Raw genomic sequence first — 25,285 nt, 5'->3', positions numbered from 1 at the left:
GTTGAAAAAAAGGGCTCACTTCCCTCTCAGGTGTCCCTCTCTCTCTTTTTAGAACATGCCTCCATTCATGAGGGTTCTGTCCCCGTCTACACTGACGGGTCTAAGACTGATACTGGAGTAGGATTTGGTGATGTCTTCCCTTCCTTTAGTAGAGGCGGTTTGCCTTCCAGGCATTACTTCAGTGTATATGGCAGAACTGACTGCAATTTTATATGCTCTTAAAATCATTTTTACTCTCCCCCAATCCGTTTTTGTGATTTTTAGCGATTCGCGTAGAGCTTTGTCTGCACTGGAGTCTTTTAATGCATCCCATCGATTGGTTTTATCAATTTTAGAAGGGCTTTTTCATCTTGGCCGTCGTGGCCGCTGTGTAGACTTCTGTTGGGTTCCTGCACATGTTGGTGTGGTGGGCAATGAGAGGGCAGATACTTTAGCTAAAGCTGCGTCTTTTCAACAGCCCCCAACCGACTACCCACTTCCTGTTTCTGATGTAACACCTTACTTGCGGTACGCAATTCGTACTTGTTGGCAGAGACACTGGGATGGTGTTTCTCACAATAAACTAAAAGAAATCTTTCAGAGTGGTTGTGTCGAGGGTTCTTCCCTCTGTCTCAGCGACTGGAGGTGGCTCTTGCTAGGCTTTGCATTGGGCATTCTCGGCTTACACATGGGTTCCTCATGTGTGGTGAGACTCAACCGTACTGTGATGACTGCCTTGTTCCCCTTACTGTCCCTCACTTGCTGGTCGAGTGTCCGAGTCTGGGGGACCTGCGTCAGAGTTTTCTTCATAGGCATGGCGGGGCAGATGGTGCCTACTGTTTGTCCTCGATGCTTGGTGAGGCCTCTAATGATTTTACTGATGTTTTTAGTTTTCTTCAGGAGGCAGGCCTCCTTCCACTTTTATAAGTAATTGTTATTTTATAACCTATTCTTTTATTATTTTTAGTGTTTTATTCCTACTAACAGATATTAACTTTATTTTGAATAGGCACTTTTTATTTTGCCGTGTCTTTTACTTTGTCATCCGGCGGCATATGACCCTGGCAGTTGTGCCGCCAGATTTTTAATTATTTTCAATCAATCAATCAATGTTGCCTCCCCACGTGTTTGCCGTGCGTGGCGTCCCGTAATGCTGGGAGACGAGAGTCCTGGGGGTTGAGCGATGCTGCATGCTGCACCCTGCAGCTAGCAATACACCCCTTTGGTCCCTTATTCCAGCTAGACGGGCAGCCTAGTTGGGCCCGACTAGGTCAATCGGCTGGTCATGCATTGGCTAGGGTCAAGTGGGCATTGGGGGGCCTGGTGGCTCCTATCATCCTGGGGCCGCCCTCGTCCGGGCCCCCCATTGGTTACATGTGTATACTCTCCCACTACCTCTGGGGTCGACAGTGGTCTTTTCCCTGGCATCTGACCTCCCCTTGTTGGGCTCTATGGTGGGTGGACGGGTGGGGGAATGAAGGTTTTTACTTTTGCTATGGCAACTGCTTCCCCCAAATCTGAAGCTCATGTGGAGGACGGCCAGTCCTTTGAGTCCCCTGCCGGTGACAACCTGCACTTAAGGGTGCTTTTCTGTGCCGGAATCTGAGAAGCAATCACTTACGACACTCTTTATGCTGCCATGAGGCCTTATGGTGTCATGAGCAGATTAAAGCTGATACTGTGCCAAGATGGTGCTTCATTTCATGCCTACATTACCTTCTGCGAGAGCGCTTCTGCATTGGCTGCTCTTCTAGCTTTAGACGAAGGTACCGCGCTCCTTAGATGCAAAGCTAAACTCTTCAGTGTTGCAGATCTGTCCGATGATCCCTTTGATTTCATACCTAAGCCTTTCGAGGATGACACGGCATTCCCGACATTTCTAGGGACGTTCCTAAGCTATACTGGAATGTCGTTACATTCAAGGATGGAGTTAACAATTTTATCAAAAGATCTGAATGCCTCGAGAGAAAAATAAGGAATATCCCTGAGGGGAATTTGAAGAGGTATGGGAGAAATTTGTTAGTCAAAACGGGGAATGACACACAGACCACCCTTTTGTCCAAATTTACTCCATCTCCTGACTCGGTTCTTCAATCAGCCTCCCCACATAAAACCTTCAACACTGCTAAAGGAGTCATTTACAGCAATGATCTTTGTGAATTTAAGGATGAGATACTGCATCATTGTCCTGCAAACGTTATTGAGGTAAAGAAGCTGAAAGACGCAAATTCCGCTATTTGTCTGACGTTTTCATCACCTCATCTGCCAGACTACATCAAAATCAGACACGTGAGATTCCATGTCAAGAAGTTTCGCCGTAGACCAACACAATGCTATAGCTGTTTCGAATATGGTCATGTGAAGGACTCCTGCAAAAGTCAGAAATTATGCTTTACTTGTTCTACCAGTCACGACCCTGAATTATGCTCTAACTCTAAGTTCTGCAAGCATTGTGGTGGTGCTCATTCTCCGAATTCAAAAACGTGCCTGCGGTACCAGTTTGAGCAGGAAATCATTGTGCTCGCAGATAATGAGCATATTAGCTTTGGAAGTGCTCGGCATCTGTTGTTGACGGCCCACAAACACCCTAGCTCCAAATTTTCAAGTATCGTTCAAGGGTTTCAATCCCATCGTTCTGATGGACAGTCCCCTCAACTTCCTCGCACTACTATTAGCAGCACTAAGCAGAATGTCCCTTAGTCACCCGCTAAGCCCCTTCCAGCTTCTGGTGACAGGTCTTCTGTTGGTCTTTCAACTTCTTCTGATTTCCATTCAGCCCAAGCCCTTTGTGGTACTGACGTTGTCTCTGGTAAGGGCCCCTCCTTTTCTCGGTCGTCCTCTGCCCAGTCAGTGTTACCTCGCACTTCAAAGGCCGTCAGTAAGCAGAGTGCAGTTGCTCCCTCTGTGCGGGACCACTCTCGAGCAATCTCGTTGTCCCCCCGTACTTCAAAGGCTGTCAGTAAGTGGAGTGCGATTGCTCCCTCTGTGGGGAAGCACACTCGAGCAATGTCGTCACCTTGTCCTTCAAAGGCAGTTGGAAAGCAGAGTGTGGTTGTTCCCTCTGTGAAGGAGCACTCTTGTTCAACGAAAGTAAAGGCTGACAATGACTTCACTTGTCCTCCCCATTCTAAGAGACCCCGGAACTCTTCTTCCCATATGGATACTGGTGGTATCCCACTATCCAATAAGTTCTCAAATCTTGATAAGGACTGTTCACCTGACGATCGTTCGATGGATGTTTCTCCTTTACCTTCTGTCTCAGACCCCACTGTAGCGTCTGGTACAGCTGTCCATCCACTCCCAAAGCAACAAAAACCCATGTCTGTTTCATCTGAAACTTCAAAGTTTCCGGTCACCAAATCCGATGTTGACAAGTCCGTGAGGAGCCATCGTCTGCCATTGCACACTGATACCAAATGTGTGCCTTCATCTTCCCAACTGCGTAATGGAAAGGTTGGGGCTTCTGACGTTAGCAGGTAACTTTCCATTCTGACATCTTGCAGTGGAATTGTAAGGGCCTTCGCTCTAGGTCTGAGCAACTAAAAGTTCTGATGCATGACTTTGATCTGGGTATCGTTTGTCTCCAGACCATGTTGGGCTCTGAGGTATACAATCCTGGATTGAATTATGCCTTTCATGGGTCTCTCCCTCCGCCAGGAAATAGTGTGCATGGGGGTACAGCAATAATTGTTCACAGGTCCTTGCAGCACTCTTCTGTTCAGTTGCAGACGACTCTTGAAGCTGTTGCTGTTTCGGTTGTATTGGAATATTCGCTCACGGTATGCTCCTTGTATCTTCCACCTGGTGGTGGTTTCAGTGATCATGACATTGAAGACTTAATCCGTCAGCTTCCTGTCCCTTTTCTCCTTCTTGGGGACTTTAACACCCATAATCCACTATGGGATGGTACAATATTGGATCCTGGTGGGAGGATTATAGATGACATATTCCAATCATATAATATCTCATTTTACAATGATGGCTCTATGACTTACCACAATGTCTGTAGTGGAGCCTCCTCTGCTACTGACCTGAGCTTGTGTTCTTCCTCCATCCTTATGGATTTTCATTGGTCAGTAAATCCCTTTCTGAATGGAAGCGATCATTACCCAATCCATTTAAAGTGTGTGAAAAATGTTCCTGCTCATTCCTCTCCTAGGTGGAGGGAGCGGGAAGCTGATTGGTTGAATTACAAAAATGTTATACTTCTGGCTAGGCCTTTCGATTCCTTCTCTAGTCACTTGGAAGCCTATGATTATTTTGTTGCTGTGATTATGGGCAGTGCCCATGTGGCCATCCCTATGTCGAAAGGGAAACCGCATCGACCTGCGGTTTCCTGGTGGAATAAAACCTGTGCCATACTAATGTAAATTACGAGAAGATATTATTGGCATTACAAGACCAGTGGTTCAGCTGCCACGCGCCAAATTTACCAACGTGCCTTGGCAAAGCAGCATCGTTACTTTTGAAAGGCCAAGCGGGACTCCTGGATATCTTACATCAACGGCATTAATTCCAAGACTCCCTCTAAGGTTACATGGAGGAAAATGAGAAAGCTTTCAGGCAAATTTATCCCATCTCCCAATCCGACATTGAAAATAGGTGGCAACCTCATCACTGATCCTGCTGAGGTTGCAGAGACCTTAGGGAGGCATTTTGCTGATGTCTCCAAGTCCTCTCAAATATCAGGGAATGGTATTCCTGACATGCCTCTACCTTCTCCATCTTCTTGCAATGCTGCCTATAATGCTTCGTTCACACTCCGGGAACTGGAAGACGTTTTGTCATCGATTACCTCTACATCTCCAGGTGAGGACAACATCCTCTGTTCAATGCTCACAAATTTGCCTGTTATAACTACAAAGTTCCTCCTAAAGATCATTAACAAAATTTGGGAAACGGGCATTTTTCCTGCCAGTTGGAGAGTTTCCCTCATCATTCCCATCAGCAAGCCAAACAAAAATCCCCTTTTGGCCACCACCTATAGGCCTATCGCATTGACCAGCTGTGTTTGTAAGATGACTGAAAAGCTAGTTAATGCAAGGTTATTGTGGTACTTAGAATCCGAAAAGCTGCTTTCTCCTTACCAGTTTGGATTTTGGAAGAACTGTCCGACATTAGACCCCCTCCTGATCCTCTCAAATAAAATCCAGCAAAGCTTTTCCAACCATTGTCAGACTATTGGGGTGTTCTTTGACCTTGATAAGGCGTATGACACAACCAGGCACACTAGTATCCTTCTTCAGCTGTCTCAATATATCAGGACTCCATATTATAATTACAAATCATAATAGATAGATAGATCAATAGATAGATAGACAGCTCTATGCGAGCCTGGGAATGGGAAATGAGCTTGCAAATTACACTGAGGAAAGCTGACGACAGTGGCCAGTAAGGAGATGATGCAGTTAGTTGTCAGCAATCCACCAGTGAACAAAGCCCTAGTGACCATACACAACATACACACATACTCACACACAGGCTTCTTAAACTTTCCACCCACAAGGAACACACGTGATACGTCTCCTGTTTCACCAGAATTTAGGAAAGAGAGCTCAGAAGGAGAAAGGCCATACAACAGACAGGTCGCAGGGAGAAGGAGAAAGGGCTTAGCAACTTGAGAGAGGGACAGAGAGAGCGAGACAGAGAGATAGCTAGTGGGACACTATACTTCGCTCTGTGTGAGAGACTTGTTAATATTTCCAAGACAAATAAAAATAGTCCCATACTATTCTTTACCTCTCCTGTCACTACATGACAAATGGGAAAGAAGATTATCTACTACAAGCTACTCCAGTATAATAACCGCTTGTCCACAAGTCTAATATATATATATATAACTCAACCACAAAGAAACCACAAAGTCTTTCATGACATTTGGTAGCAGCGAATCTACGGACATCGTCTCCGAATTAAAAGCAAATTTCTACAAAAGCAGGCGAGACTCTACAAGATTAGCTTCAGTTCTACAGTGAATTCCTACAAAATACAGCCTACAATGCAAATAGCCTACAAGTCTACAAAACAACTCTATAATCCTCATGTAACTTCAAGCAGCAGCAAGATGAATATAAAACAAAGCAAGTAAAGAAGAGGAAAGACCAAAGCAACAAGCACACAAACCCCCACCACTCTCTCCCGCCTACCTCCATTGCTGACACAGAGGTCAAGACACGCAGCAAAACACCAGAGCCACATTTATAACGCATCTTACTCATCTTCACTCAAGTTACTCATCGCTACTCGTTTACTCACCAAAGCTACCAGTGTGGAAGGTTGACGTCACCATACGTGTGCTGAGACGACGCCAAGCCGTGTGTCTGACACCCCACAACACGCCAATCAACCCGTGAAGAACAACGCTATCACCACGTGCAACACCACCCACACCATTCCCACCACGGTAAAAATTAGTGAGTTACATAGTTACTTCATTTATACAATACACAGTGATAGACAATAAGCTTCTGCACAAACATATAAAACGTGCTGTATAGTTACAGCTTAAATACACATACTTACTTCAGTTATCTGCTTAACTCAAACACAAAATAATCACCAACAATAAATATTCTACACTGTATATATTCATTCATTTATTATAACATTTATTTACTACCAACGAGTGTTACCATTTATACCTACATAAAATACGTGTTGCATACATACAACTATACATTATTACATCTACAAAGTAATAAAGAAAATATACCATCACAGTTACTCAGTGAGCAATTAAAAGAACTGTATTTAACACTTATTAATTAAAGCTACCTAGTGGAAACATGTAAATTAAGTTACAAGGTAAACTAGAGAAAAAAAAAAAAATGGCCAACACAAATGACGTTAGCAAGAAAGAACATCAACACAATCGTGAAGACAAAGATTTCCACACAGTGCTGACACACATATTACCCACGATAGGTACAAGTGAACAACAAGTCAGTGTATATAGTTAATACTGTATATATGTATATATATTTTTTATATAAAATAACAAAATATGGGACTATATAATATCATTTTATAATCTCTGTGCAATATAAACTAAACTTTTAAAAAAAGTATCCCAAGGAAATTAGCCAGTAATTATGCAACCATGAACAACATGGAAAAAGCGTACACAAGCGAAGAAAAACAAACTATAGAAAATCAATACATACATAAAAAAAAGAAAAAAAAAAAGAAAAAGTAAGAAAGAAAAAAAAAGAGAAATAGAGTAAGATCACATAACAAACAAATGAAAATAAGTGTAAGTGTTACTACATATGCCAAAATACCACATAAACTACAAACAAAAAAAAGCAAATTGTTGTCTCCCCAAGCAAGTGGCATGACACATCATCACTATCATCGACCGCAGCATATGTTAGGACTGCAATTATTACAATTATGTAACTACAAACGATATGTAACAATTATGTAACTCCATATTATAATTATGTAACGACAAACGATTGCATTATGTTACACTTATTACAATTATGTAACTACAAACGATATGTAACAATTATGTAACGACAAACGATTGCATTATGTTACACTTGCTACAATTATTTAACTACAAACGATTTGTAACAATTATGTAACGACAAACGATTGCATTATGTTACACGTGCTACAATTATGTAACTACAGACGATATGTAACAATTATGTAACGACAAACGATTGCATTATGTTACACTTGTTACAATTATGTAGTACCACAATGTTAGAACAATATTATAAGTCATACAATTATAGCACAATTCTGTATTACCAGTATCATCATACAAGTTAGGTGAAATATTAGACATTACTAAAGTGATAACTCTATGTAATGTATAACCTAGCAGTATTACCATTGCACAGTTATATGCGTACGTCTGTTGTACATGCACGTCTTACAAAGTGTTATACAACAACCATTGCATTTATTCAAATATGTATACAACTTGTTTAAAATGTAATATTACTGAACAATCACTTTTTACTATAAATATTATATGTATACAACATTCATACAATTATGTTACTTTTACAATATTATGTATTTCACTTAATTAGCTTATAAGTTCATTATAATGTGTATATAATATGTATTAATATGTTAGGACTATTAACTGTCGATGGTACACCATTTTCGCGTGACCGAACAGATATCAGGACTCCATATTATAATTACAAATCATAATAGATAGACAGATGAATAGATAGCTAGACAGCTCTATGCGAGCCTTGGAATGGGAAATGAGCTTGCAAACTACACTGAGGAAAGCTGACGACAGTGGCCAGTAAGGAGATGATGCAGTTAGTTGTCAGCAATCCACCAGTGAACAAAGCCCTAGTGACCATACACACACATACACACATACTCACACACAGGCTTCTTAAACTTTCCACCCACAAGGAACACACGTGATACGTCTCCTGTTTCACCAGAATTTAGGAAAGAGAGCTCAGAAGGAGAGAGGCCATACAACAGACAGGTCACAGGGAGAAGAGAAAGGGCTTAGCAACTTGAGAGAGGGACAGAGAGAGTGAGACAGAGAGATAGCTAGCGGGACTCTATACTTCGCTCTGTGTGAGAGACTTGTTAATATTTCCAAGACAAATAAAAATAGTCCCATACTATTCTTTACCTCTCCTGTCACTACATGACAAATGGGAAAGAAGATTATCCACTTACAAAGCTACTCCAGTATAATAACCGCTCGTCCACAAGTCTAATATATATAAAACTCCACTACAAGGAACCACAAAGTCTTTCATGACAAATATGGTATAGAGGGAAATATGTTTCGCTTTATCCGCTCCTTCTTGTCGGAACGTTACATTAAGGTTCGTGTCGGAAATGTTGTATCCAGCCCTTATAGGCAAGAGGAGGGTGTTCCCCAAGGCAGCATTCTTAGTGTCACCTGTTTCGCTGTGGCTATCAATGGTGTTCTCAATCAGATTTCCCGCCCTGTGTTGGGCTCCCTGTATGCTGATGATTTGGCAATTTGTGTGTCTGGCTACGATGCAGTCGAGATTTGTCATCACCTGCAGAAGTCCATATATACTATTTGTCGTTGGGCTGATGATGATGGGTTTTTTTTCTTTTCACCTTCCAAGACTGTTGCGGTCCACTTCACTAGAAGCACACGCCAGGAGGTTGTCCCACACTTAAAGTTAAACAACGACACCATCCCTTTTGAGAAGGAGGTTAAGTTTCTGGGCGTGATCTTTGACTCACGTCTCTCTTGGTCACAGCACATTGATTATCTAAAGCTTAAAGTCAAGAAATCATTAAATATCCTTAGGGTGGTCTCTGGTTTTGATTGGGGTGCTGATAGGAATTCCCTTCTCAGGCTCTATAACTCTTTGTACTGGTCACAGATTGACCACGCATGCCAAATTTATTCCTCTGCATGTAAGCCAAACTTCATGAGCTTGATGTGCTCCACAATACGGGAATACGACTGTGCTCGGGTGCCTACTGCACTTCCGCTGTGGAGAGTTTATATGTAGATACAGACCAGCTTCCTCTGGACTTACGCAGGCATGAGTTAGGGCTTTGCTACATTGCGCGAATTAAGAGCAATCGTTACACCAATCCTTGTATTGTTGTTCTGTTGCAGTGTGACTCGTCTAAGTTCTGTGGTCCAAGAGCCTCTATACCATTCCAGATTCGCATTCTTCCTGTGGGTGACGCATTGCAGAGGGAGCAAAAAATTTAACCAGTAAGCTACAGCAGTCTCCCTCCTTGGCTCATTCCAGAACCTAATGTGTGTCCCAAAACCATGTGTAGAAAAATCTTTTTGGATGAAGAAACTAAATCGAAGTTTTTGCGCCATGATCTTCTCCACAGAGACTCAGTAAAGTTGTATACTGATGGCTCAAAGTAACCCCCTGGTGTAGGCTGTGCTGTTGTCCATAAAGGGGGGTGTACGTCTTGGACGGCTTTCAAATAATGCGTCTGTTCTCACTGCTGAACTAAATGCAATTGAGAAGGCTCTTGAAGAGGCTTACTCAATGCCGGGAAAGACGTTTACAATATATTCAGACTCCTATGGCAGCTTGACCGCCATTAAGCAGTTTAACACATTCCACCCTGTAATAAGGAAGATTCAGTCTTGGCTTTGGCGCCTGGCTACAAGGTATAAATTTGTTTCGTTCTGCTGGATACCGTCACATGTTAATCTCTATTAGAATGAATTTGCTGATAAAGAGGCAAAATCGGCATGTTCTCTTCCTTCTATTGGGTATAATAAGGTTCTCTATTCTGATTTGAAGACAGTTATCCGTAACTTTGGTCTGAGTGGCAGGCGAGATGGGCTTCCCCCTCCCTGGTCAATAACTCGAAGTATAAAAAGATCCGGCCATCGGTCTATGCCTGGTCATCTTCTTCTCAGGCTTGTCGAGGTTTTGAGACAAGGTTGACTAGGCTGCAAATTGGCCATACGCGTTTGACTCATGGGTTCCTTTTGGACAGAGGGGTCCCACCCCAGTGTGACATCTGTCATGTCACAGTAACTTGCAGGCATTTCTTATTGGACTGTCCGACCTATGCCCGCTCTCGGGCGAAATTTTTAACAAGTAGGGGATCTCTATCAGTTGTTTTAGGTAATAGGGCAAATGTTTCTAGCCTTATGGCGTTTTTAAAGGAGACAGGGGTATACTGCAAGCTGTGATTAGTGTTGTCATAGTTACGTTTTAGGGCTTGCTGTCTACATCTGTTTTCATTTTACCTACGATTTTTAGTTACGTGATTATTGTGTAGTAGTTTTCTCTATTTTTATACTCATTCTTTTAAACTATCGTCTTTCATATCTAACTCATCAAAGCACTGAATGACCTATCAGGTCCCAGTGCTTGGCCTTTGGCCTAAACTTCATATTCCATTCCATTCCATCTCCCCTTGGCTACTGATAGCAGAGGGTGGACCTCGACTGTGGTTTTGTCAAATTCCATTGCCGTGTCCAGAGACGGTGCCGGGTCGGTGATCGTATTGGCAGTTCCAGTCGCCCTGTTAAGGGGAACATCCAGCTGCAGCCTTTTCCGCAGTGTACTGCGGGGTTGTGGTGGCTGCAGCTGCTGGGTCTGACGCTCCTGACGAGGGGCGGAACATGCACCAAGGGCAAAGCTCCGAGGGATGGCAAGGCGTGGCAGCCTGTTCTCAAAGACGTGAGGGAGAACACACAAAACTGCCTTGTCACCCTCACAAATAGCTTGTGCCACTGCGATGCACATCGCAACGATGGTGTTAATCTCTCCAGAGCACCCAGGGCCCTTAGGCCAGTGTCTCCGGTCCATGGGGCGTTGCCGTGCATGGGCAGGGCCTGCACAGCAACACCTCCTGGCCCAGTGACATCTCTAGCCTCAGGACCCTTGGGAGACTGAAAGAGATGAAACTCCACTGTCTCAGCCTCGCCTAGAGAGCGCTAGAGGTGCCATGAATTCGGGGCAACGATCTCAAGGTTGTGTACGAAAACATCAGCACCTCTGTCCTGGTGCTTCATGAAACCATATCCAGCCTTTATGTTGAACCAAATCACGGTCCTCACGATTTTCTTGGCTCTCGGCGGTTCCGATCTGCTACTGGATGCCCCCCTCAATGGGTCGAAGGCAAGAGCAGATATGGTGGTAGGCGCTTGTCAGTCGTGCATAGTGGCGACTGGCTTGGCCAAGTGCTGGACTGGGAGTCATAAATTGGTCAGAGGAACTTCTTAACTTGTCAGTCTGATGATTTCCTGGCACATTGAACAGAAGCTTCTGGTTAAATGAGCCAACTCCAGTGGCTTTAGAGCTAGTAATAATTTTAGATAACTAGGCATGTTGTCCTCCTACTTATATAATGTTTATGTAAATCAGTTCAGTATCCTACCACTTTGGTTGACAGGAGTGCTGGTAATTACATTTATGATAAATGCTGCCTCTCACTGAGTTATGCAGAGGCCAAGGCTCTGATGGCCCCTTCAGGGGGTGTATTACAAACACTTATCAGTGAGTGTGAGGCATATGCCTGAAGTCATGATATAAATTATAATATTAAAAAATGTGCAGGAATGCTTATTCCACCAAAAACTCCAAAGTGAACTATGTCCGTTCTGTAGAGGTAAACAGGTGGACCCTTTCATTTATGTATAGCTTTTTATACCATGGTCATGTAACAGAGAGAGAGTTATTGCAGTTTGTATACTATGATGTTAAATGCTTTCTTGTTATTCTATTTATGTTCATCTTATTTATAGCCTCGAGCTGGGTCTCGTATTGTTAAAATATTTTGTTGGATTTGCTGGAACTGTTATAAACCCAATGCTTCACAGTTTTGTTTCGGTGCCTCGAGAAATCGTTAACCATGGGTAGTTAGAATTTGAAGTTCATACTAGACAGCCTGACGGGACTTTTATGCATGGTCGTGGAGAGAGCAGACGTGTACTGAACTCTTCTCCAGATCGTAGGACTGCCCCACTGGCATTAGTTTTGTTTTCCCTTTAGCTCCATTAAAGTTATATTAGTACTAATACTCCTCCCTACCCTTGTTAGAGATGTAGTAGGTGTCTATATCTATTTACTAAGATTACCTTTGCTTGCCCACGGAGGGTTCCCCCCCCCCCCACTGATCGCTCTGGGGCGTGAATCAACACAGTCGGGCCTCCCTGGAGTGATTTTGGAAGGCAATCTTAGCCTTAGCTGTTTTGCCCCGTGTAGTTTGTCCCAAGTTTTCTTCTCCTTCCCAAGTGGTTTCTATAAGGGACATCCCTACTGCCTCCCCCCCTCCCTTCAGGGGGGGAGACGGTCCTGACCGAACCCCAACTGTTTTATCGACAGACTGCCCCCAGACTGAACGGCCCCAGACAAGCAATATTGTTTCTGCTAGACACCAACAACGCCTCGTTCGTGTTAATTCATGCGGTTGGTTCAACTCCCCTGTCCAGCCTCAATTCCTTCATCATCAAGAAAGTGATTGATGGATGTGCAGGTGAGGTGTAATAAGTGAAAAAACTTGCAAGTGGAGACCTTCTGGTAAAGACAGTCATTTTGGCCCAGGTAAAGGATTTTCTTCAACTGAGCAGTTTCCATTGTCACAATGTAGAGACCAAGATCCCACACTCCATGAATTCCTGCAGGGGTGTTATCACCTGCAGGGATCTCGTGGATATGGAGGAGGACGACATCATAAAGGAACTAGCTCAGCAAAATGTAATAGACGCAAGGTTTATTACTAGATCTTCGGAGGGCAGGAGAACAAAGACCACAACCGTTTTCTTAACCTTCGGAAAAGTATCTCTTCCAACTAATGTGAAAGTTTGATAAGAAATTAACATTAGACCATGCATCCCAAACCCCCTTCGTTGCTCAAAATGCCAGATTTATGGGCATCATGAAAAGACTTGTCTGGCTTCCAACTTGGTGTGTGGCAAGTGCACGGCTGTAGGTCACTATGCTGACCACTGTACATCAGAGACTGAGTGTTGCTTTCACTGCAAGGGCACTCACTCCACTTTGTCCCAAGTAGGAGGAGGAGAAAGAGGTTTGCATATTGAAGACGAATGAGGGCATTTGCTATCATGATGCTACGAACAAGGTGTAGGAGTTGCATGCGACTCCCAAGCCTAATGTCTCCTATGCATCGGCAGTTGTGTCTTGTCCTGTAATGTGTACCGTGGAGAGACAGACTAACCTTACTTTCCCTCCTCATGCAACGTGCCTAACCTCACCACCTCACCCTTCTATATGTTCCAACTCTCTTACGGATATCCCTGTACCTACTTCATACTCCCAGGCTGCTGCTGCTCCTTCGCAGGCGGTGCGGCCAAAACCAAAGTCCTACAAGTCTGATAAGATTAATTTGACCACCCTCAGCGAGACAGCACGTCCTCATGTTCTTAATCCTCCTGTTCCAGTGAGGGAGAGAAGGGTAAGCTCTTCCTTGGGGGGGGGGACTCAGGGAGCCTAGTTATTGATGAAAAAAATGGAGGTTTCCGTTAGCAAGCACTGGGAGAGATCCCCTGGTAGTCGCTCGCCAGTTGGTGAGGGTCATAAAAAAAATAAAAACACTGGCCACCCTCGTAAATCTTAAACCACCATATTCACTGTGTTACAGTTGGACTCTTAAGAATAAATTACTGTACATCATATACAGTAGTAATCTTGCTTTCTCTACGCAGGCCAGACGTTATTTGTTTATAGAAGACGCACTTGGTGGATCACCCTGATCCTCCACAGTTCAAACACTATCACTCGTACAGAAGATGTGATGTTCACCGAGTTGCCATATACACACACAAATCACACCCACAATGGAAGTAGATCTAAATTCTACTCTGGAAGCTGTTGCGTGCAGAGTGAAATATAATAACACATATTTGTCTCTTTGCTCTCTCTACTGTCCACCACATGGCCCCATTGATAATGATGCTATGAATTCTTTATCTGAACATCTTCCGGGGAATAAGTTTGTGTTGGGCGACTTTAACGTGCATCACTCTCAGTGGGGTAGCTTGAGGATCGATGGTCGTGGGGAGGAAGTAGCCGACCTATTACTACAGTCCAGCCTTTGTCTTCTGAACGATGGTAGAGCGACTCGTGTAGATCATCTTACTGGAAACTTTTTGGCTGTTGACTTCTCTCGGGCCTTCCCAGGTATACATCAAGAGTTCTCGTGGGATCCTTATGACGACTTCTTGGGAGGTGATCATATACCCATCTGTCTTCTTGTACACGCATTATTGTTTCGGGCCCTCCACCCCCAAAATTTAACTATAAGTAAGAAGACTGGAGATCCTTCTCAAGGATCACCAATTTAGGTCTATCAGGGGACACCATAGATGTTAAGGTCGAAAATCTTATTAATTCCATCATACACGTGGTTGAGGCTGCCATTCCTAAGACTTCTACAGTTCCTGCGAAGCATAGAGCTCATTGGCGGATGCTGGATTGCCGACAAGCATTAAGAAAATGCAATATGAGATACAGGATATTTGACAGTCAGCCAAGTGAGGAAAACTTCATTCCATATAAACAGGCACCTGCTGAGGCAAGGAGAATAATAAGAAAGGACAAACGTGACTCTTGGCAGAATTTTGTGTCCACGGTGAATCGTTCTACACCGTTAAGTCTGGTCCACCATTAAAATATTAAATAATAAAAGGCCTTATATCTCTGTGAACACACTGCAGGTCAATAACAACATCTATGACAATCCCGTGGACGTTGCTAACATCCTCGCCAGTTTTTCGTAAGTAGCTCAGCCAATTATATTGGGCATTTCCAACATCATAAATGCACGGCTCAGCTACAGCTGTTAGACTTTGCTACAGAGGACGTAGACTCCTCATACAACCAAGTTTATGATAAATAAACTGTTCTTTGCCCTTAAATCCTGTCAAGACACCAGCCCTGGACCAGACACCATCACGTAAGTTATGATGCAGCATCTTACTCAGGACATTCTGATTAAGATGTTAGCATTGGACAATGAGCTTTGAGCGTCCGAAACGTTCCCAAACTCATGGCACTTTGTGCAAGTCATACCGATACCCAAAGAGGCTGGTCGTCTTATGAATCCCACTTCATTTCATCCTATTGTGTTGACTTCTTGTCTATGTAAGGTCATGGAATGTATGGTTACAATAGGCTTCTTTTTGTTTTAGAGTTGAAGAATTTGTTAAATGATCAACAGTGTGGCTTCCTTAAATACAGAAGTTCACTAGATTTTTTAATGAATTAGGACCATTGTATTGCAGAGGCATTTGCCAATAAAGAATTCATGATAGTGGTGTTCTTGGATGTCCATAAAGCCTTTGACATGACATGGCGACCTGGTATACTAATGAAGCTCTATGCTTATGGTTTGAGGTAATTTGCCAATTTTTATTTCCAGTTTCCTAAGGGATAGAACTTTCTCTGTCAAATTGCCCCGTAACGTAACATCCGATATATTAATCTAGGAAAATGGGGTGCCACAGGGAAGTGTGCTTAGTCCCACTTTATTTAGTATTATGACAATGATATTCTGTCATCAGCTCCCATCCAGAGAAATCTTAAATACTCGCTCTACACTGACAATCGTGCAATATGGCACTCTTCCCGTAATGCACAATTTTCGGCTGGGCGGATTCAAGCAGCCCTTGATTCCGTCCACCAGTGGGCCTTGCAGTGGGGATTTAAGTTTTCCGACCCTAAGTGTGCTGCTGTAGTGTTTACCACCTGTAATGTACCTAATTTGTGCTTGACTTTGGATAATCAGGTGGTACTTTTTCAAAATTCTGTAAAGATTTTGAGCCTATATTTTGATCGTTGTTTAAACTTTATAATTCATATTAATAATTTGCTTTCTCGTTGTGATAAACCTCTAAATGTCCTCAAGCACCTAGCAGGTACTGCTTGGGGAGGCGAGAGAAATTCTTTATTAATGGTGTATAAGCCCCTTATTAGATTTAAGCTAGACTATAGCACACGGGTGTATGGCTTGGCAACCGATGCCTCATTGAAAAGGTTGGATGTATTGCAGAAAAATGTTTGAGAATGTGTCTTGGAGCCGTCCGGTGTAACCTTTTAGCTCGCATGGAAGTGGAGGCGAATGTGCCTTCCCTCCGTATTCACCGAGGCTACCTGGCATTGTCCCATGGTGTCTGGACAGTTAGAAAAAGTATTACCGGCAACTTGGCCTGTACCCCCCAGCATCAATACCACCATTTCCTGCGGGGAGTTCATCGGCCTCTTGCCGTTCGCCTCCACTTACTGACTTGGGAGCTTGTTGTGGACCTCAGTGACTGAAAAGTTGGTGTCAAAAAATATAGCGCCATGGGAGCCACCTGGCTTTTCTCTTGAAGTTTCCTGGCTCCCAGCACCAAAGACCAAGGCACTGGAGGCGGAGGTCCACCACTTGTTCCGTAACATCATCGTTTATCACTTGGGGTCACATCAATTGTACACAGGTGGGTCCAAGTCAAGTGAATGTGTGGGTTCTTGTGTATGGTCGACCGAATGTGCCCTCAGGTATCGGCTACCACTCATACATCTGTGTTTACCTCCGAACTTTTTGTATTGACAAAGCCATAGACTATGCTCTCGGTTCTAGGCATGACTCATTTGTCATATTTCCAGATTCAGTATCAACCCTTCGGGTGATTGCTTCTTGCACTACGAATTCTAATGAGATCCAGGACCGCATTGTTAATAAGTTGCATTCATGCAACAAGTCCTTCACGCTGATCTGGGTGCCTGGCCATTGTCGTCTTTATGACAATGAGCAGGCTGACTTATTTGCAAAGACAGCTGTAGAGCTCGAGGAGACTTGGGACGTTCCTCATGATCTACGGTCGAGTCTCTCTCACTGAAAGAAATCAATAAATTAATCTTCAGTGGCAAGGTCAGTGGACCAAGCTAAATATTTCAACATGCAAACCATACCTCGGCGACTGGGATTCTGCCAACCGTGCCAGTCGCCTGGAAGAAAAAGTGTTGGCACGACTAACAATTAAATAGCACAATTCTAACACATATGAAACCATATATTGAAAGACTCTTCCCACCGCACTGTGACATCTGTGATGCAGTGTTATCCATCAGTCATATCCTGCGCTGTCGACGATTTGTTCGTGAACGCGCTTCACTTATAAATTGCTGCGGCACAGCATATGTCCACTACACCCTTTCCACCATCCTGGGTGATGAGGATATTGTTATAACTGATAAACTGATGGCTTTCTTGAGGGAGACCGGATTGATCAGAGTGATACGACTTTTTTTACTGTATGATTGTGGTTTTTATCGACTGTGGATATGTATATATTGAACTTTTAATTAGGGTTGGCAGTTGACTTATTTGAAACAGTTCCTCCTTCCGACTGATCTTTTTCTACTATTGATATCCCATACATTAAACCCCGTTCGTCGCCTGACGGACACCAGCTGATGAGTGCAATTGTGCAATATAGAAAGGTATTAAACATTTTCAGTCGATGGTGGTCTATTGGGTGAGGTACACTCGGCAAGAGTTCCGACTGGACCACCTGGTTTCGGGATTTGGTTAACTTGGCAACAGCGCGCGCCCGTGTGTGTGTGTGTGTGTGTGTGTGTGTGTGTGTGTGTGTGTGTGTATATGCCCGACAATTTTTCAAATCGCTAAGCTTCATCCTCCGAATTATGTGACCATTGTATTATGCTATGATATAGGCTAATAAATATTATGTGATTGTTTGGGATAATGGGCTGTGCATTATGCTATTTATAAAGTCTGAGTTATACAAAATAATTCGCTTGCCTTGTAGCGTGAACCACAATACAGGTTGAGCTGTGGTTCACAAACAGAGGGCAAGTTCACCCAGAAATGGTGCGATGTAGGGGAAAGGGAGGAGTATGGGAGTGAGCGGCCAACAGTTATATATTCTTAGTCATTACAGTATAGTTATTAACCCCTACACCGCGGGCATGTTTACCAATGTTTTGCGTGTCCCGCGGGTTATTCGGGCTCCGACAGACTCTCAAAAAATATTTGCCAAAAATCAGTTATTAGTCGTAGAATAATAAAATTAATATGGCACATACCTTCAGCTTTCTCCTGGAATGTTTGTTGAGCCTTCATCGGTTACCATAGGACTTGTGGAGACCTCTGAAGTAGGGTAACGAAGTCTCCACTTTACACTTCCCGACAACCCGCAATATGATTACCACAGCCAGATATAAACAATATAAACACTATTCTATAATTTTCAAGTAGTTTGGGATCCATACTAAAAAAAAAAAAAAAACTGTGAAAGCAATGGAAATTACGAGCGCGTCTGATCGTCGCACTTGCGCTAGTTTGCTCTTGGTACTCTCTCATTTATTATTCATAAAACCCCTCACACTTTATATTTCTATTACTATATCACACTTATATATATCTGGAGTCTTTCTCCATAAGTTTCCTTCAGTCGTATTAGTTTATTGTCACTGAAGTCATTCAATTTTTCATTCAGTAAAATACGTAGAGAGCCATGGATTCACTTTCACTGTTATAACATAAATTATTTGTACTCATATTCTTATATTACTAATTACTTACATTACTATTTACATTTTCTATTCTATTTTCAATATTTACCCTTCTGTTTTACTTACACTATGTTATTCACTGTCACTTTCAGTAAGATAAAACTATAATACACTGTTCAATCATATGTACTGAACATCCATTGCTTTCACCTGCTATTTACACATTATTTACACATTATTTCCAAATCATTCTGCTTCCACACTTGCACTGTTAGAACTGCTTCTGGCTGTGGTAATTGAAGAAGCAGGTAACACAGAGGGGAACCTGGCACTCAGCGCACTGCCAAGAGGTGCGTTTGTGCTCAGGTGTGCGGCGGGTGGTATGCGCACATACCTGACACCTGCGAATTGCAGGCTTCCTTTTCCCTGTGGCAGGCATAAGCTCAAGTCTGTGCCGATCCATATACGCCCTCTGCTCAAGTCGGTCGGGAAGCGTTACTGGATGGCGCCTTGGAGTTGCTGCTGTCACCCTACCATATCTTTCCAGCAGCTGCTGGACACAAGTCCTGGCGAACAACCTCAGGGAGAAGGACTTGGGTGGCTTGACCTTCATCTTGTACAGGATGAAGGCGTTCAGCATCGTCATATCTATCAGATGCAGAAAAACTTTCCTGTACCATCTAGTATTCTTCCTGAGGCAGTCGATCTCACCAATCATCATGTCGGACTTGTCCACCAGCCGCATGTTGATATTATAGTCCAACACAGCATCAGGTTTCATCACAGGTTCACCTGTCCTACGGTCGACCTTCCCACTGTCTCTTATCTCCCCCTTATGTACGGTGGTGAGCATGTGCATGACCCTCTTGTCATGCCACCGTATTGCCAGCATCTTCTCAGACTTGCGTAGGTGCACGTCTCCTCGCTGCGAGGTTCCCTCCTCTGGGAATTTGGGGAAGTGGGCACGATTACTTTTCACAGTGCCGCAGGAACCAATGCCGTGCTCAGAAAGGTATTTGGCAAGTTTCGGTGCTGTATAGTAGTTGTCTGTATACAGCACATGATTCCCACCAAAATACTTTTCTAGGAGCACTTTCACTACACAGCCTGAGAAGCCAAGGGGGGGTGTTTTATCCAGATCGACAGTGCTGGCTGAATATATGACGAAGTCAAGGATGTACCCCGTCTTACAGTTGCACAGTACAAAGAACTTAATTCCAAAGCGATGGCGTTTGCTTGGAATGTACTGAACAAACCGAAGACGTCCTCTGAACAAAACCAAGGATTCGTCAATGACAACCTTCTGAAAGGGGTGGAAGAATGACATAAACTTATCCTTCATTCTGCTCAGAATCTCCCGGATCTTCCAGAGTGGGTCGGTTTGGGAAGGTACATCGTTGCCGGCAAAGTGCAGGTTTCCCATGATGTTCCGGAAACGATCTCTGGCCATGTACAGCTCCGGACAGATGAAACGGCTACACCCCATCCACCAGCGACTTGGTTTGGGTCTCAGTGGTTCTGGTAACAGTTGCAGGTGGAGGGAGGGGGGATGTGGGAGGGTGAGGAGGGGAGAAATGTGGGCGGAGTTCTATAGGGGGTAGTGTGGGAGGGTGAAGAAGCAGCACAGTCTGGCTGGTGGGAGGGGCAGACGAATGGTTGGGTAGCGGAGACGAGAGTCTGCTGGAGGGTAAGACAGGTGAGTGTGATTAGATGAAAAGAAATTACCAAAAATGAATTATTATAATATCTGCTGCATATATTGCCTTTTATCTACTAAATAAAAACACTGTCTATTATTCACCACCGTATTTGGGTATCCTACTCATTATTATTATCCTTTGGATATTAGGCAATAAATAAAGATATTGGACGGTCTTTCAGACCCGAACCAATTTTTTCATAACTTTTTTCTTCAGCTATTTCCGTATTCCTATTATCCCTCGTGCTTGAAGTCCCCCTTTTTATCACTTTCTCCTACGCCCTACATTTTTTTTTTAGGCATAAGGCAGTTTAACTTTCTCTTTAAAAAAACATATTTGTCAACAAATATTCCTTTCATTAATCTATTTAATTACCTGTTTTCTTTCAATATGCATTTGTCTAATAATGGGTGTTACACCTTAACTGGCGCCGCTATTTGACGTTTTGAATAAATTTGGTCTAAATTTACGCATATATTGCAGTCTCTCTCAAGTAGGCTGGCAACCTCACACATCCTCCCCCCTGCCTTCTTCTCTAGCTACCCGTTCCCTCCTTTCCTTTTGTAGTACTGTTTATCTATTCTTTCTCATATTTTTAACCTCATTCCTTCTTACAAACTTTTAGTGCCATAGGAATTTCTCCCTTATCACCTACAGTCCTACTACATGAATGTGGAAAAAACTGCCATCGGGAAAAGAATAACTGGAAATTTATGGCGAAGGTTACGATATTAGTTATTTAGAATGAAAGTGTTGGCAGATACGCATTCTTGACGTGATTATCACAGCCACAGCATTTCGCCTTCATAAAACAGAAGGACTATAGGTTTCATGCATTACCTCCTTACGTCCAGCATTACTGTGCAGAACGCCATGTATAACACATTAAGGACCACAAGGACAGTAATGGTAGTCATCGTGATTCTCATGAATCTCTCCATAGGCTATTGAAAACAGTGCTTTATGTTCAACTTCAGAATTATGTTCTCATCATGGCAACTATAGGCAAACATAATAAAAACAATATATACAACCAAATTATCATTTATTATACAACAAAGCTCAAACTGTCTCCGTGCTGCAGTCTCAAGGGTGTAACCAGCTCACACAATCACATGTAACCTGAAGAAATTAAATACATGATCCTATATATATATATATATATATATATATATATATATATATATATATATATATATATATATATATATATATATTAATAACCATGAAGAACACTGTTTGATCTAAAATTTATTGTGTTGGGTAAAGCAGAGGACACTAACTAGCATGGCAACCTACCACACGGAAACCACCATGTTGCACTACACGCCACTAAAAGTTTGTAAGAAGGAATGAGGTTAAAAATATGAGAAAGAATAGATAAACAGTACTACAAAAGGAAAGGAGGGAACGGGTAGCGAGAGAAGGAGAAAGCAGGGGGGAGGATGTGTGAGGTTGCCAGCCTACTTGAGAGAGACTGCAATATATGCGTAAATTTAGACCAAATTTATTCACAACGTCAAATAGCGGCACCAATTAAGGTGTAACACCCATTATTAGACAAATGCATATTGAAAGAAAACAGGTAATTAAATAGATTAATGAAAGGAATATTTGTTGACAAATATGGTTATTTAATGAGAAAGGTAAACTGCCTTATGCCTAAAAAGAAAATGTAGGGCGTAGGAGAAAGTGATAAAAAGGGGGACTTCAAGCACGAGGGATAATAGGAATACGGAAATAGCTGAAGAAAAAAGTTATGAAAAAATTGGTTCGGGTCTGAAAGACCGTCCAATATCTTTATTTATTGCCTAATATCCAAAGGATAATAATAATGAGTAGGATACCCAAATACGGTGGTGAATAATAGACAGTGTTTTTATTTAGTAGATAAAAGGCAATATATGCAGCAGATATTATAATAATTCATTTTTGGTAATTTCTTTTCATCTAATCACACTCACCTGTCTTACCCTCCAGCAGACTCTCGTCTCCGCTACCCAACCATTCGTCTGCCCCTCCCACCAGCCAGACTGTGCTGCTTCTTCACCCTCCCACACTACCCCCTATAGAACTCCGCCCACATTTCTCCCCTCCTCACCCTCCCACATCCCCCCTCCCTCCACCTGCAACTGTTACCAGAACCACTGAGACCCAAACCAAGTCGCTGGTGGATGGGGTGTAGCCGTTTCATCTGTCCGGAGCTGTACTTATTGAAGGTGGGTGAGGGTAGTAAGGGGTCCATGGACCAGTATTCTTCCAACTCATGCTTCTTGGAGTGTGACATGAGAAGCATGAGGGCAAAGAACACATACAGCTCCTGCACTCCCAGCATGGACCACTGTTGAATCTTGGCTGCACCTGTACCACTTGCAGCACGTTGTGATTCATACCTGTTGGTCTCATCACATATATGCTGCATGACTTCGTCATTTAGGAAGGCCAAAAGGTAGTCGACACACTCAGCATTTTCATCCATAGTGAAGGCAGGCTGAACTCCTGAGGAGTTCTCATCAAAAACTAAATTTTCTGGCACAAAATCTGACCCTTCCGTCCATGCGAAGGCATCCAGGATTCCATGTCGTGGCGGTGTAGGGCGGGTGGTGGTGGTGGTGGTGGAGGTTGGCTGTGAGGCAGATTTATCTCGGTCAAGGTCACTCGCACTGACCCTAGGTTGCCGTACAGCACTAGCAGCCCTTACACTACTAGCTACACTACTTTTCACTCTCCTTGATTTACCTCTACCTCTACGGCCTGCCTTCACTGTTGATGCTGGTGGTGACTCCGAAGACCAAGACTCCAGAGATAACTCAGCCGACGATGATGAAGAAATGAGTGAAGTGGGGCTTGGGGAACGGGGAGGTGAATGCACTCGTGACTCATGGCTGGCTGGGTCACGTGGGGGCATTGTTCTGGGGCTAACACGCCGCCTTTTCACTCCCTTCCCAAATTCCTGTCCTTGCTGCACTAAAGGCTCCTTTCCCTTGGAGCTAGACACTAATTCACACACTGCAGCACTCGTTGTTGCTGTTTCTGGCACGATAACCTCACCCGGCTCATCACAAGATGCACCCAAATCGTCAAAGTCACTGTCCATCATAATCATGGACAATTCTGCCAGTATACGTGCCACTGCAGAGTCACTAAGGCCTTTCCTGCTTGCCTCACTACTTTTCTTAGAAGTAGAGGTCACGGGGCCCTTTGCAATGGGCGCAGAAGCAGCAGGAATGGCGGGGCGCGAGTGCGACATCGTTTCTCTACAGCGGAGGACAAGGAACTAAATGCCGCGGCTTATCTGAGAAGGGAAGGGTTGACAATGCCACTTTAGGCTGACTGCTGCTAACTTACATGCTAATTTTTTATAGGTAGAAAATCTCAGCAATACATAAAGAAATAGGTAGTTCCAGGTGAATGTAAATGTCAATTAGGATTCTCCCTTCCTTTCTGATATATATTTTTATTACAGACAGCGATTACAAGGCATAATTCAAAGGGGAAATTACCGTTGTAATGTAGCGAATGAATGCACGTGAGGTTTTGTCAGGTGATAATTAGTCAATTTCTGGAGTATAACACTATCACTTACCTGTTTTTTTTTTTGGTATATATTATTTTGTATAAGTATAGGGCATAGGGCTTATTTCAATGGATGAAATCTGTGGAAAAATCCGGGGGAAATTTGCATAGCGCAGCGTGGCGTGGGAGGTGAGAGGACAGGGTAATGGAGGGCAGGTAGGGAGGGGAGTCACGAAGGGGGTAAAATCGCTAAATTGTCAACAATGGATGGGAGTACAAATGAGATTTGGAGTGCTGACTAGTGTTGGACATTGGCAGTACTGATAGATGATACAAGCCACCACTTGAGAGCCCGGGATAATTCAAAATAACAGAGAATCACAAGAGTGACGCCCCGCGGTATGATCCATTGTGGCAGAGCATCACGAAAGTGACACCTCGCGGTTAAGGGGTTAATAGTTCTGGGGCCGGTTGCACTTATGGTCCTAAAGCTCTACAGTCTACACGTCCACAAGTCGGGTGGTTTGAGGCCGCGTCTCGCTAAGGCCAATGTGCAAAGCAACTACTGGAGCCTCAGACAGCCTTAATAGTTTGGGCAAACTCGCAGATGTATTAACTCTGGTGGAGCACACTGTGATCGCTGAATATTGCACCAGCTGCAGAAGCTCTGCTAGGCCCCGCCCAACTTCATGTCACTTGCTACCTGTCATATCACGTCAAGTCTGTGCTATCATGTTACGTCAATGCTTTTGTCGTGTCAGGTGATATATATAAGTAGGCCTGTCATGTCACTGCTTTTATGCCAATGATGTCATGTCACTGCTATCATATGTCAGTGCTGTCATGTCATGTCATTACTTTCATGTCATATCATGTCAGTGCATTTATGTCATGTCGAGTCATCAGTGTTCTCACGTTGTGCCGGTGTATCACGTCATGTCAGAGCTGTCGCCATGTCAGTGCTTTCGTATCATACCAGTGCTGTCATCTCGTCTAATGTCAGCACCGTTATTCCGTCATCCCGGTTAATATATTTGCTGACATGTTATGTATGTCATGGCAATGCTGTTATGTGGCGTGTTAGTGCTATCATGTCATGTTACATCAGTGCCATCACTTGTCAGTGCTGTCATGTCAAATAAT

Source organism: Coenobita brevimanus, chromosome 47, assembly GCF_032717465.1.
Source record: "Coenobita brevimanus isolate Jiangsu-jjx chromosome 47, ASM3271746v2, whole genome shotgun sequence".
Lineage (NCBI taxonomy): Eukaryota > Metazoa > Arthropoda > Malacostraca > Decapoda > Coenobitidae > Coenobita > Coenobita brevimanus.
Note: the sequence above shows the minus strand (reverse complement) of the source record.